At 34.7% G+C, this 11,371-nt stretch overlaps 1 long non-coding RNA gene across 2 annotated transcripts; it reads left to right on the forward strand.

Moving 5' to 3' along the window:
- Nucleotides 1-370: 370 nt before the first annotated feature.
- Nucleotides 371-10,536, forward strand: LOC109827109. 2 transcript variants are annotated; one of them, XR_002243338.1, is made up of 4 exons: nucleotides 371-561; nucleotides 1,071-1,406; nucleotides 8,920-9,073; nucleotides 10,013-10,536. It is a non-coding gene; the product is annotated as an uncharacterized LOC109827109 (long non-coding RNA). The 2 variants fall into 2 exon arrangements; XR_002243337.1 differs by lacking the exon at nucleotides 8,920-9,073.
- Nucleotides 10,537-11,371: the final 835 nt, after the last annotated feature.

The raw sequence follows: 11,371 nt of genomic DNA on the forward strand, positions 1-11,371 counted from the left end.
CTGCCCTTAGATCTGATGGAATGAGCACTACAAATAAGGACTTGAGCAAAGACTTCTGGACAAAAATGGACTTCAACTTAAATTTTCTTTGATAAAAAATATTACAAGTAGTGCACTTCTCTCCTACACCTTTTTTGCACCTACACGTCATTTCATCACTCTTCTCTCTCTAAAATTTTTCTTCTCACAGCCACTCTAACTCCCACTAGGCTTCAACCTATCCCTCTAGCTCTACAAAGCAATCACTTCACTTCTTTTCTCACACTCTCTCTTTAACTTTACAGAGCCTACTCTTCAACCTACACTTTAGCCTTTTCTTAGCTTCACTCCCCTTTTATATGGTTCAATGTCGGTTTTTTTTTTCTCTAGAAACTTCTAAAAACCATCATGGCAGCTTCTAATGACAATTTCCAAAGTTTGCTAGATGGATAGAGTAGCTTCTAGGTTTCATGAAGTCGGTGCTGCATGACTTCTAACAAGATCCTCAAACACCAAGAACTTCTCGAGTAATCGAGAATGATAAAGGAAGAGGTTTGACTACTGAATTTCCAAAGAGCCAAGGTATGAAATAGCAATTGTTTGTTTGATTTATTGATGTTAATCTTAAATAGTAGTTAGTTTTACTCGTAAAGATTTATAAGTTGTTACGTAGGGAGGGCACTGAGAAAATATTGAAGTGAAGGTCAACTAAGGGAGTAGCTTTCTGGAAATTCTAGAAAATATCATGGTAGTGTTTTTGTCAGAATAGTGGAGATTAGGATATAAGGTGGTAGTTTTAGAGTTATGGGTATTTGTTATTTGGTTGTTTTGCTGGTAGTTGTAGAAATAGAAGTGGGGTTAGTGGGTTAAGAGAATGTTAGAGTAAATTATATATAGTTGTTGTAATGTGAATGTTGGGTATGAATGAATGATAATATTGTCTTTATCTCCTCTCTAACTTCTTCTCTTTTCTTCGTTCTTTCTAAATTTCCTCTGCTTTTCTATATTCCCTCTGTTCTCTCTCTTTTCCTTCTATTTTCTTCTCATTTTCTCCTATTTCAGTAAGCCAACGTTTACTAAATTATGGCTAGATGAGGAGGAGGTCGAGGGAAGAATTTGGCCCCTGACCACCAGGTATCAAAGCCAGGCTACAAGGATGAATCAGAGCTCGTCTAGTCTAACTCCAATGAGTTCAATATTCTGTGGAACTGGGTGTATCATCAAGAATCACAATTGAAGGCGTTGAATGATAAGGTCGAAGACTTTTCTTAACTCATGATGGGACCATCTTCTCAACTTATAGCGGTTCTCGTTCAAATGGGAAGGCTCTTGGAAGAGAAGAACAAGGCACCACAAGAATCAGTGCTAGGTCTTCAACCATTCAACAATCCTACTCAACCCATCCTACAACAGTTCACCAACAGGAGGTATGAGTACTCTATCTAACAGATCAACTCAGTCCTCAAACCAAGGAGGAAACCCTAAATGTAAGCTGGATTTCCTCATATTTACTGGGGAAAACGTCCACGGCTAGTTGTATAGAGTTTGCCAATATTACACCTCTATGCAACCCCTGTGAAGCAACATGTAAGCCCTGCTACTCTATTCCTTGATGAAACACCCTTGCAGTGGTATAGATGGCTCGAAAAAGGAAAGGGTAGACCCATATCTTGGTGGGAGTCTGAGCGAGCATTGCTAGCTCGATTTGGACCCTCGAAATTCTTAGATTACAAAGGATCGATTTGGACCCTCGAAATTCATAGATTACAAAGGATCACTGTCAAAATTGCAACAAACCGAATCCTTAGAAGAATACCAAGCACAATTTGAGAAATTATCCAGCTTCATTGATGGTCTTCCCAAAGAATATCTTGTTATTTGCTTTGTCAGTGGTTTAAAAGAAGAAATTTGGTACAAAATCATGTTGGAAGAGCCAACTACCTTGGAGAGAGCCAACCGAGCAGCAAGAATTCATTAAAATAAGTTTACATTAGAGAATAAATCTAAGTCCCTCAAGACACTCTTTAGTCAAGACGTAGCATCGTCCAAACCTACTTCAAACAATCTGCCTCTCACTACATAAATCAAAAGGCTAACACTCCACGAAGCTAAGGAGAGGAGAGAAAAAAGATTGTATTACCATTGCGATGAAAAGTATGTCTTGTGTGAGCATCATCTTCTCAATGACTTTATAAAAACCATTCATATCTCACTATCCCTTTGAATATTAGGATGTCCGTAGAAAAAAATAAAGAAGATTAAGGTAATAACCCATAACATGCAAAGGTCGATGAAGTTGATCTTCCTACGTCTTCTCCATGATGGCAAAAACCTCAGAATATTTTGTTGATTCATAATTAAAGGTGTTGCAATAGCCTCCTTAGCATTATCCCTCACGTCATATATGTAACCAATAGCAGGCTTTTTTCACCATCAACAAGCTTTAGAACAGTAACTAGAGAAGCCGTGAGCTTGAGCATATGAAGGAAGTTCCAAAAAGATAGCATATGAAATATCTTTTCAGCTGATCTACCCTTTGGATCTTGTAAAAACCCGTAAATTTGAAAATATTATGGTAAATAAATAAACAAGAATGAGATTTATTGTTGTATTACTTCTACGATGAAGTAGAGACTCGATCCTCTCTTGTCACCGAACAGATAGCCGTAGATAACGTCGCCCTCCTCTAAGGTCTTTTACTATCACTAAATTCTCTCGCGAAAAACTCAAAAACTAATAATATTGGAGTTTAGGGGTGGCATGCTCGGAATCGCTGAGAGATGAATGAGAAGAAGGAAGAAATTTTAGGTATAGGCTATATATTATATAATTTATATAATATAATATATATAATAATTATATAATATAATATTATATAGTATATATATTATAATATTATATATATATATATTATATATTTATATATAATAGACAGTATCGTAAGAATCTAATTCAATCTAAAATTCACCTTACTATGTCGATTTTGACTGATCATATGTATCAGTAGATCGAATGGTGCTTTTCATTCAGAAACATAGGTTTGTGTCGGGTCAGTTTCGAGTTGTTTGATCATATTATATATTGATGCTATATATATATAAAAATTATATATAATATATATATAATATATCATATCATATATATTATATATATATATATATATATATATATATAATATATATATAATACCTTGATATATATTATTATCATATATACTATATATATATATTATAATATATTATATATATATATACAATTTTAATCATCTAATTTCTTCTTTCTTCATCATCTCTCACGTTCCAGCAGCCACCCCAAAACCCTAATTATTAGTTTTGAGTTTTTGGAGAGATTTGTGAAGTAAAGACGTAGAGGAGGGCGAGATCTACAGCTTGTGGTGAAGGAGGATCGAGTCTCTCTTGCGTTTGAGAGATCAACATGAAATTGTTGAAGCGAGTTTCATCTCCTCCAATCCCATTCTCGTTTTTCTTGGTTTTTATTGGATTTTAAAACCTATTTTATGAGCAGAGACCACCCCTTAATCTATATGATATAAAAGTTTAATCTTTCTGATTTAAAAAGTTATGAAAACAGATTCTTTAAATTGGGTTTAAGTTTTGAAGTAAAGCTAACATGAGATTTTTGCTAATTTGATTTGTTTTCATGAGAAATTTACAAACATAATCATGTTAGGGTTTTTGAGATCCCATCAAACTTATATTTGTGGTTTCATGTAGCAAAATAAACCCCAATTACACTAAATCAAGAGTTTATATACGTGTTTCTTTTGAATTTTTTTGACTTTGGTAATTGTATAGAAGAACTGTCACTTTGATCTGTCATCTAGATGGATCCACTAATCAGAAGAATCAGTCGACCGGTCGGTCTGCAAGATTTAGGACTTTTCCCTTTGGTTGGTCGACCGACGTATGCACTCGGTTGATCGGCCGAGGCTGATTTGTTTCTGCATGTTTGTGCACGTCGCCGCCGGTCGACCGATGGAATATATCAGTCGACTGTCTGGTGCTGCATTATATATGTTGATTCTTTTCTTTCACGTTTGTTTGGATACAAACACGAAGTTCAAGCCATCCGTCGATGTACGTGCATGATCATGAGATTGCACGTATTGGGTTTGGGTACGCACAAGCTTTTGGATGTGCGTAATCTAATATTTTGAGTTTGTTATGGTAGGGAGTGATGATTGTTTCGGTTTACGCTAGCTTTTGGATGGTTGAGTGCGTTAATCTATGCACCGCAAGAGAACGCGGTTGACTACACTCTGAGTGTGTTAGTCCGTGCACCGCAATGAGAATGTGGGCGACTACACTCCGTGATGCATCATTATTTCAGTGGATGAGTGTGCATGTTCGTGCACCGCATGATATAGCAGGCGACTGCACTCCGAGTGTGTTAGTCCATGAGCCGCATGATACTGCGGACGACTACACTCTACATATTTAGGACGATTAGGACTCTGGCGAGAGTGTAACTTATGAACATGGTCTAACTTTGAGAAATTCATATATGATGGTAAATACCTTTGACGAGGCTTTCACCTGATTGTTATTGTTCTCGTGCCATCTACCCGAGGGTAGTGTGAGATATTATGATACGACATGGTATAGATGAGGTTTGGTAATGTATTTTTTTTGTTGATTATTTATTCATAGGATTTTGGAGTAGATATTTAGTGATCCACAATTTGAGATATATGGTATATATATGAGGGTTTCCTTGTTTGGATTATTTCGCTCGACGTACTCATTCTCGTGTTGTGGATTTCTAAATCTCAATTCCTCTTAGATCAGGGCTTTTGATTTATATATTTATATATGCTATGATTACTATTTTATGCACCTAACCCCCTTCCCCCTAGGGGCGGTGGAGATGTTCTCTCTAGCGCTTTGACGTTCGTTGTCTCCATCTTTTTTTAGGCAAAGTCAGGGGTTCGGAGAGCCGTAGGTTGTTGGAAACTCAGTATAGCTTACCGTCATTTATTAGTAGTTAGTGCTCTATAGTAGACTTTTATGATTTTAGTTTTCTTTTAGAAATGTATTTCATTTATAAAGGCTGAGTGCCTATATACTTTTCAATTGACTCTTGTATTTAGAGATTTATTGCCCTTGTTTTAGTTTATCAGATGTACTTATTTTATTTTATTGGAACATGATTATATTTATTATTGGATCTCTTCTCTACATTGTGTTCCTTGTGTTATTATCTTCATTCTATCTGCTTGTACCCATATTTCTTTTTGTTTGAAATCCACTAGAGAGATATTACTGTGATGGTAAAACATATTGTTACACAGTATTAGGTGCATGACAGGTTTGACATCTTTGGGTTCACCTTGAACTGTAGCCATGTGTGAAACCAGGGGTGTCACAGATCTCTTGCCCACTTATTTTATCTCTATTTCTCCAAATTAAGCATCTTTCTAAGGTTTTTTTTGTTTGTGGATGCTTGACAAACTCACAAATGAAGTGGCAAATAATTTTATTGTCGCTCTAAGGAACTCTTTATAGTTAATTTGTCCTCTCACCAGTTTCAAATCCACATATGTGAGTAGATGAATCTTGTTAATTCCATAGCTTAAGGACAATTTTGCAGCTGGTAGTTAACTAATATTCTTTAGTATGAGATTAATGCAATTAGCGATACGGTGGCCAATATAATTAAGGATATTCTTTCTCAAAAATTGTCCCTATAAAAAAATTCAAGATCAAAATCGAACAAGAAAGCAAAATATTCATAACCAAAAAACTCAATTAATAACTTTTCACCTACTAATTTTAGACTAGAATAGTTATCTGCAGCAACAAGGATAACATTCCGAGGTCATACACATTCAATCTGCTTGTTAAATATCTCAAACATCATGTCACCAAGTATTAGAAGCATCAACAGAAAAAGAAACATTGTATCATGAGGAAAGTTCACAAGAAAGTTGAACAATGTTCTGCCCTTCTTATCACTTCTACCATCTAACATGAAAGAATACCCTTTGGTGGCTCACACCTGCTTATGAGGTTGTATTATATCTTTGGTGTAATTCTGCTACTTCTTAAGCAAAGTTCCCTCAAATATCTTGATGTTAAAGGAGACAAGTTTGGCCCAAAAGCCATCACAGACTTCAACATGATCTTGAAAGACTTAAGTCGAGCTGCATTAACAGAAATTCTAGCTTAATGCTACTAACGAGCAATGTCTTGATGCACTTTAGTCACTGCATTTTTGTTGAGGCTTTCTTCAATAGACGTCTGCCTCAATTTGTGCCTTCTATCATAATTGGTGACATCTAAAGTGGGATCAAAGGTGAGAAGTACATCCCATCGGTCCCTTCATCTTGTGGAAGATCACATGCTATGCAAGTCAACACTTCTCCTTCGTCTTGCCATTATGTAAAATGATCTAGGAACTGCCAGATCTTTTCCCTTGTCTCTAGATACTTGAAGTGGTAGTTGTTTAACTTAAAGCTTCTCATCTTCATCGATCTCCACCATGTTCTCTTCACCAATCATCCATCACTTGTTTTTAATAATCTCGTCTTTCTTCATAATCCTTTCAACCACATCGAGACACTTTTTTACAAAGGGAAACATTTTTACAGTTTCGTTTTGTCCCGATAAGATGTTCCTTTTGTTATCATAATATCTCCATTTGCGATCTTATCACAAAAAATGCACTTGTTTCTATTGGCATTCTCATTGCCAGCTAGTTATGTGTATTTTTACATAGGATATTCTCTTCTACTACTACTTGACGATGAAGACATATTCAGATAACTTTGATAGCAACAATCAACACTAAAGCACATAAAATTATCTATTGATCACATATATATCGAGTAGAAAGAATCAATAAAGTCATCATATAAGGCAAGATGTTTTTAATAATCATACACTTGAACAAAACGCAAGTAATTAGCCTAACGTAATAAGTTAATAACTCAAACCAGTGCTTTAAAAGCACTCTTAGGAGCACACCTTAGATGCAAAATGTTTCGGCATGATGATAGAATGCTCTAAATCAGATGTGGGGCGCTACACTTGCCTCAGGCACGCACCTTAGAGTGCCCTGTATGCAGCTTGCACATTAACTAAGGTGTGTGCCTCTTTAAACTATGTTCAAAGCAACTAGTTTTGTGTTGGGTATAAACTCAATCTACACAAAAACTTAAATTGTATAACCAATTATTACTAAAAAAACTAATAGCGCTAAAACCATATCCCCTGGAAGAACCGAAACCAAGAAGCCCTAATTGAGACCGCCTCATCTTCATCTTTCCTCTTCTTCATCTTTTGTCTCTTTTTATCTTTTTCTCCTCTTCATCACATGAACCTTGGCGATCGACTAGTAACGATTGAAGAGGCTCCCAACAGAGGTAACTTCTCTCCCTTTTTTCCTATTATTGTTGTCGGTTAATTTTTTAATCTTCCTTATCTAAAGAGAGTTAGGATAGTATTTTATTTCTTATCATAATGTATGAATTGAGTATTGAGGCATTGAGGCTAATAACTTCTTTTTGAGTATTGTTACTTATTATTTTTATATATAGATGAATATAATGAGAGTTTATTGTTTTTTTTAATCTTTTCCTAGTAATTACTATCGAGTTTTGTTCAAGCTCAATTTGTTTTGCCCCAAAGTTTCTAATTTTTTATGTATCACTTTTGTATTGAGTATCAGGGTTATTAACTAAGCTAATAACTTACTTTTTGTTCAAATGTATGATTATTGAAAACATCAGTCTTGTTATGTTTGCCTTATTGATTCTTGCTACTTGATATATATTGATTCTTGCTACTTGATATATATGTTATTAATAGATAATTTATGTGTTTTGGTATGGATTGTTAATACTAAAATTATTTAAATACGTCTTTATCAGCAGGTAGTGGTTGAAGAGAAGATCTTATGTAGAAATACACTTCACTAGTTGATGAGAATATTAATTGAATAAGTGCATTTTTGGTGATAAGATCATAAATGGTGGTATGTCACAACAATAGTATTTTATTAGGACCATCCATGAAAAGGACTCTCAATGTGGTTGAAGAACTAAAAGATTATGGATAAATGCAAGAGATTGCTAAAAAAAATAAGCAATGGATGACTTCTTTCCTATTGTTGAAGATGAGAATATGATTGAGATCGATGAAGATGAGGAGCTTGAAGTTGAGCAACTATAAGTACAAAAATCTAGAGAAAATAGAAAAGGTCGAGCAACTCTTAGATCATCTTTTGTAATAGTAGAAGGAAAGTGTTGCCTTGCATATTGTGGAATATTCCACAAATAGGAATGAACTGATAGTTTTCATTTCTCAAATTTAATCCACCCTAGAGGTCTCCTAGGATGATAGCAAGTTGAGGCATGAGTGTATCTAAAAAAGTCTCAACAAATATGCAGTGACTAATGTACACCAAGATATTGCTTGTTAATGATATCAAGCCCGAATTCTTTTAATGCAGCTCAATTTAGGTCTTTCAAGATCATCTTGAAGACCATGGAAGCTTTTGAGCCTAACTTGCCTCCTTTGACATTACACTATTTGAGGGACCCTTTGCTTAGGAAGGAAAAGAATTACAATAAAGATCTAATACAACCTCATAAACAGATGTGGCCACCAAATGTTATTCTTTCATGTCAGATGATTAGAGTGATAGGAAAGGTAGCGCATTATTCAATTTCTTTGTGAACTCTCCTCATGGTAAATTTTTTTTATTCCATTGATGTTATTGATGAGATCAACACCAGTGACATGATGTTTGAGATATTCAATGAGCAAATTAAACCCATAAGACTTCAAAATGATGTCCAAGTTGTACATATAACATTCTAATCTCAAATTAGCAAGTAAAAATTTAGTAATGGAGTTCATTAAATATGAATATTTTGTTATCTTGTTCAGTTCTAATCTTGAATTCTTTTTATTATAGGAACAATATTGGAGAGAAAATATCCTTATTTATATTGGACATTGTTTGCTGCTCATTGCATTAGTCTCATACTGAAGGATATTTGCAAGCTAACAACTGGGAATCTGACCTTGAGCTGAGTTATGGAGTTGACATGATTTATCTGCTCATATGGGTAGGTTTTTACACTGATGAGAAGTCAAACTAATTACAGAGAACTCCTTAGACTGCCAGTGACATGATTTGCCACTTCATTTATGGCTTTGTTGAGCATCTATGAATAGAAGAACAACCTTAGGAAGGTGTTTAATTTAGAGAAATGGAGGCAAAGTAAGTGAGCAACAGAGCCAAAGGGCCAATAGGCTAAAAAGATAGTTCATATGTCATCTTTCTAGAATGTTGTTTGTATTCTCAAGCTCACAACTCCTCTAGTTAGTGTTCTGAAGCTTGTTGATCATGAAAGAAGCCTATTATGGACTATATGTATGATGTGATGGATATAGCTAAGGAGGCTATTGCAAGAGCCTTTAAGAATGTAATAACAAAATATTTTAAGGTTTTTGCCTTCATTGAGAAAATGTGGGAAGATCAGCTTCATGACCTTTGTTTGCCACATATTATTACCTTAATCTTATATTTTTCTATGACCGTCCTAATATTTAAGGGAATAGTAAGGTTATGAATGGTCTTTATAAAGTCATTGAGAAGATGGTACCAGCACAAGACCAAGACAAGATTTATAAGATTGGATATATATAACCATGCTAGGGGATTTTCTAATATGAAGATAGCTAAGAGAAACCAAAAAAGGAAGTTTCTAGTTGAATATCCACAATTCTAACCCTCAATTGATGAGATTTTCTGTAGGCAATATATGTTAATCACCTTATTTAAATTAGGAGTTGACTGATGGGAGTCTAATTGTGCAGCAGCTTTAGAGTTGCAGAAACTTTGTTATTAGAGTCCTCAGCATTACCTGTAGCTCCTCTAGTTATGAAAAAGATTAGTGTACTTTTGAGAAAGTATGCTTAATTTCTTTTAATTCAACAAAATAGATTTTTTCCTCTCTTTGAAATAGTAATATATTGATTTGATTTATTTGTATTACTTACAGATTCACAACAAGGAGAGAAATATATTGGATTATAAGGGGTAATAACATCTAGCTTATTGCAAGCACAACCAAGATTTAAAGGAGAGATATGACTCCAAAGATGCCATGGATTCGATCAAGTTGGCTGATATAGATGAAAGTAACGAGTGGTTGTTAGGTAGTTCGGTAAAGGTAACTATGCATAAAATGATTTAGTGGAGGGCAAGGATGACCTTACATTTGGTCTCGTAGCAAAAACAATGAGAGTTGAAGAAGATGATGCTAGCTATCTAAGGTCAACTGGTAGGGTTCAAGCATCTTTGAGTGATATCGGATCATCATCGAGGAGGGAGCCAATTATGGAGTCAGATGAAGAAGAAGAGTTTAACGATGAAGATGATATTCCTCTTGATGGGGATGATAGTGATGCTGGGGAGGATGATTAGACTATTATTTTCTACTTATTTGCTTAGTAGACTACTTGCTTCTCTTTGATGTTAATGAAATTTTTGGGCGTGTTCTACTACTTATTTTCTTTATCTTAGTTGATTAATTTTCTTTGATGTTATTGAACTTCTTTAGCATGTTCGCTACTCATTTGCTTTTATTTTAGTAGACTACTTGATTTGCTTCGATGTTAGTGAACTTCTTGAGTGTGTTGTCTATTATTTGCATTGTTTTAGTAGACTACATTATTTGCTTCAATGGTTAAGACTTTATTTTGTGATTTGGTAGTATATATTATTTGGTAGCATATATTATTTATGTTGAGCCCTTGACATCTTTTTTATGTGAAAAATAATAAGCACATGTTTCTTCATACATGTTTGTATATCTTGAAAAATTATGTGTGGTGCCCCTAGCTTCACTCAGGTACGTGCATCGCATTGCACTTTGCGTATGTGCTCGTAAACTAACTTTGCATCCAGTATTGTTCCTCATGCATTGAAAACAATGGTATGTCATTGAAAGATGCCATTGTACATCAAGGGGACTTAACTGAAGATGTTCGAAGACTACAACAAACAACTTTCTTACACTGGCAGAGAGAAGAAAAACCCTCTTTTTAACTCCAATAGATGTTAACACAAGGTCTGACTGTATGTTCCAATCCTAATACCATGTTTCCTTATCTAATGCCTATGAATAAGCCATAAGGCTGAGGTTGAGAATCAAAAATAAGGTTTTAAATGTCGGGTGTCGGGTTCACGTCAGATGGCTAAAATTCATGTGGATAGCAGAAATCAGGGACATGTCAGGGGACATGAAAAAATATCGGATTGCCATATTGGATGGTTTGCATATGTGTAACATAATATCATAAATGAAATATAAATATACTTAATAAATTCTTTTTTCTAAAAATATAAAAAAAATAGA

Source organism: Asparagus officinalis, unplaced genomic scaffold (genome assembly GCF_001876935.1).
Source record: "Asparagus officinalis unplaced genomic scaffold, Aspof.V1 AsparagusV1_Un26, whole genome shotgun sequence".
In the NCBI taxonomy this organism is placed as follows: Eukaryota; Viridiplantae; Streptophyta; class Magnoliopsida; order Asparagales; family Asparagaceae; genus Asparagus; species Asparagus officinalis.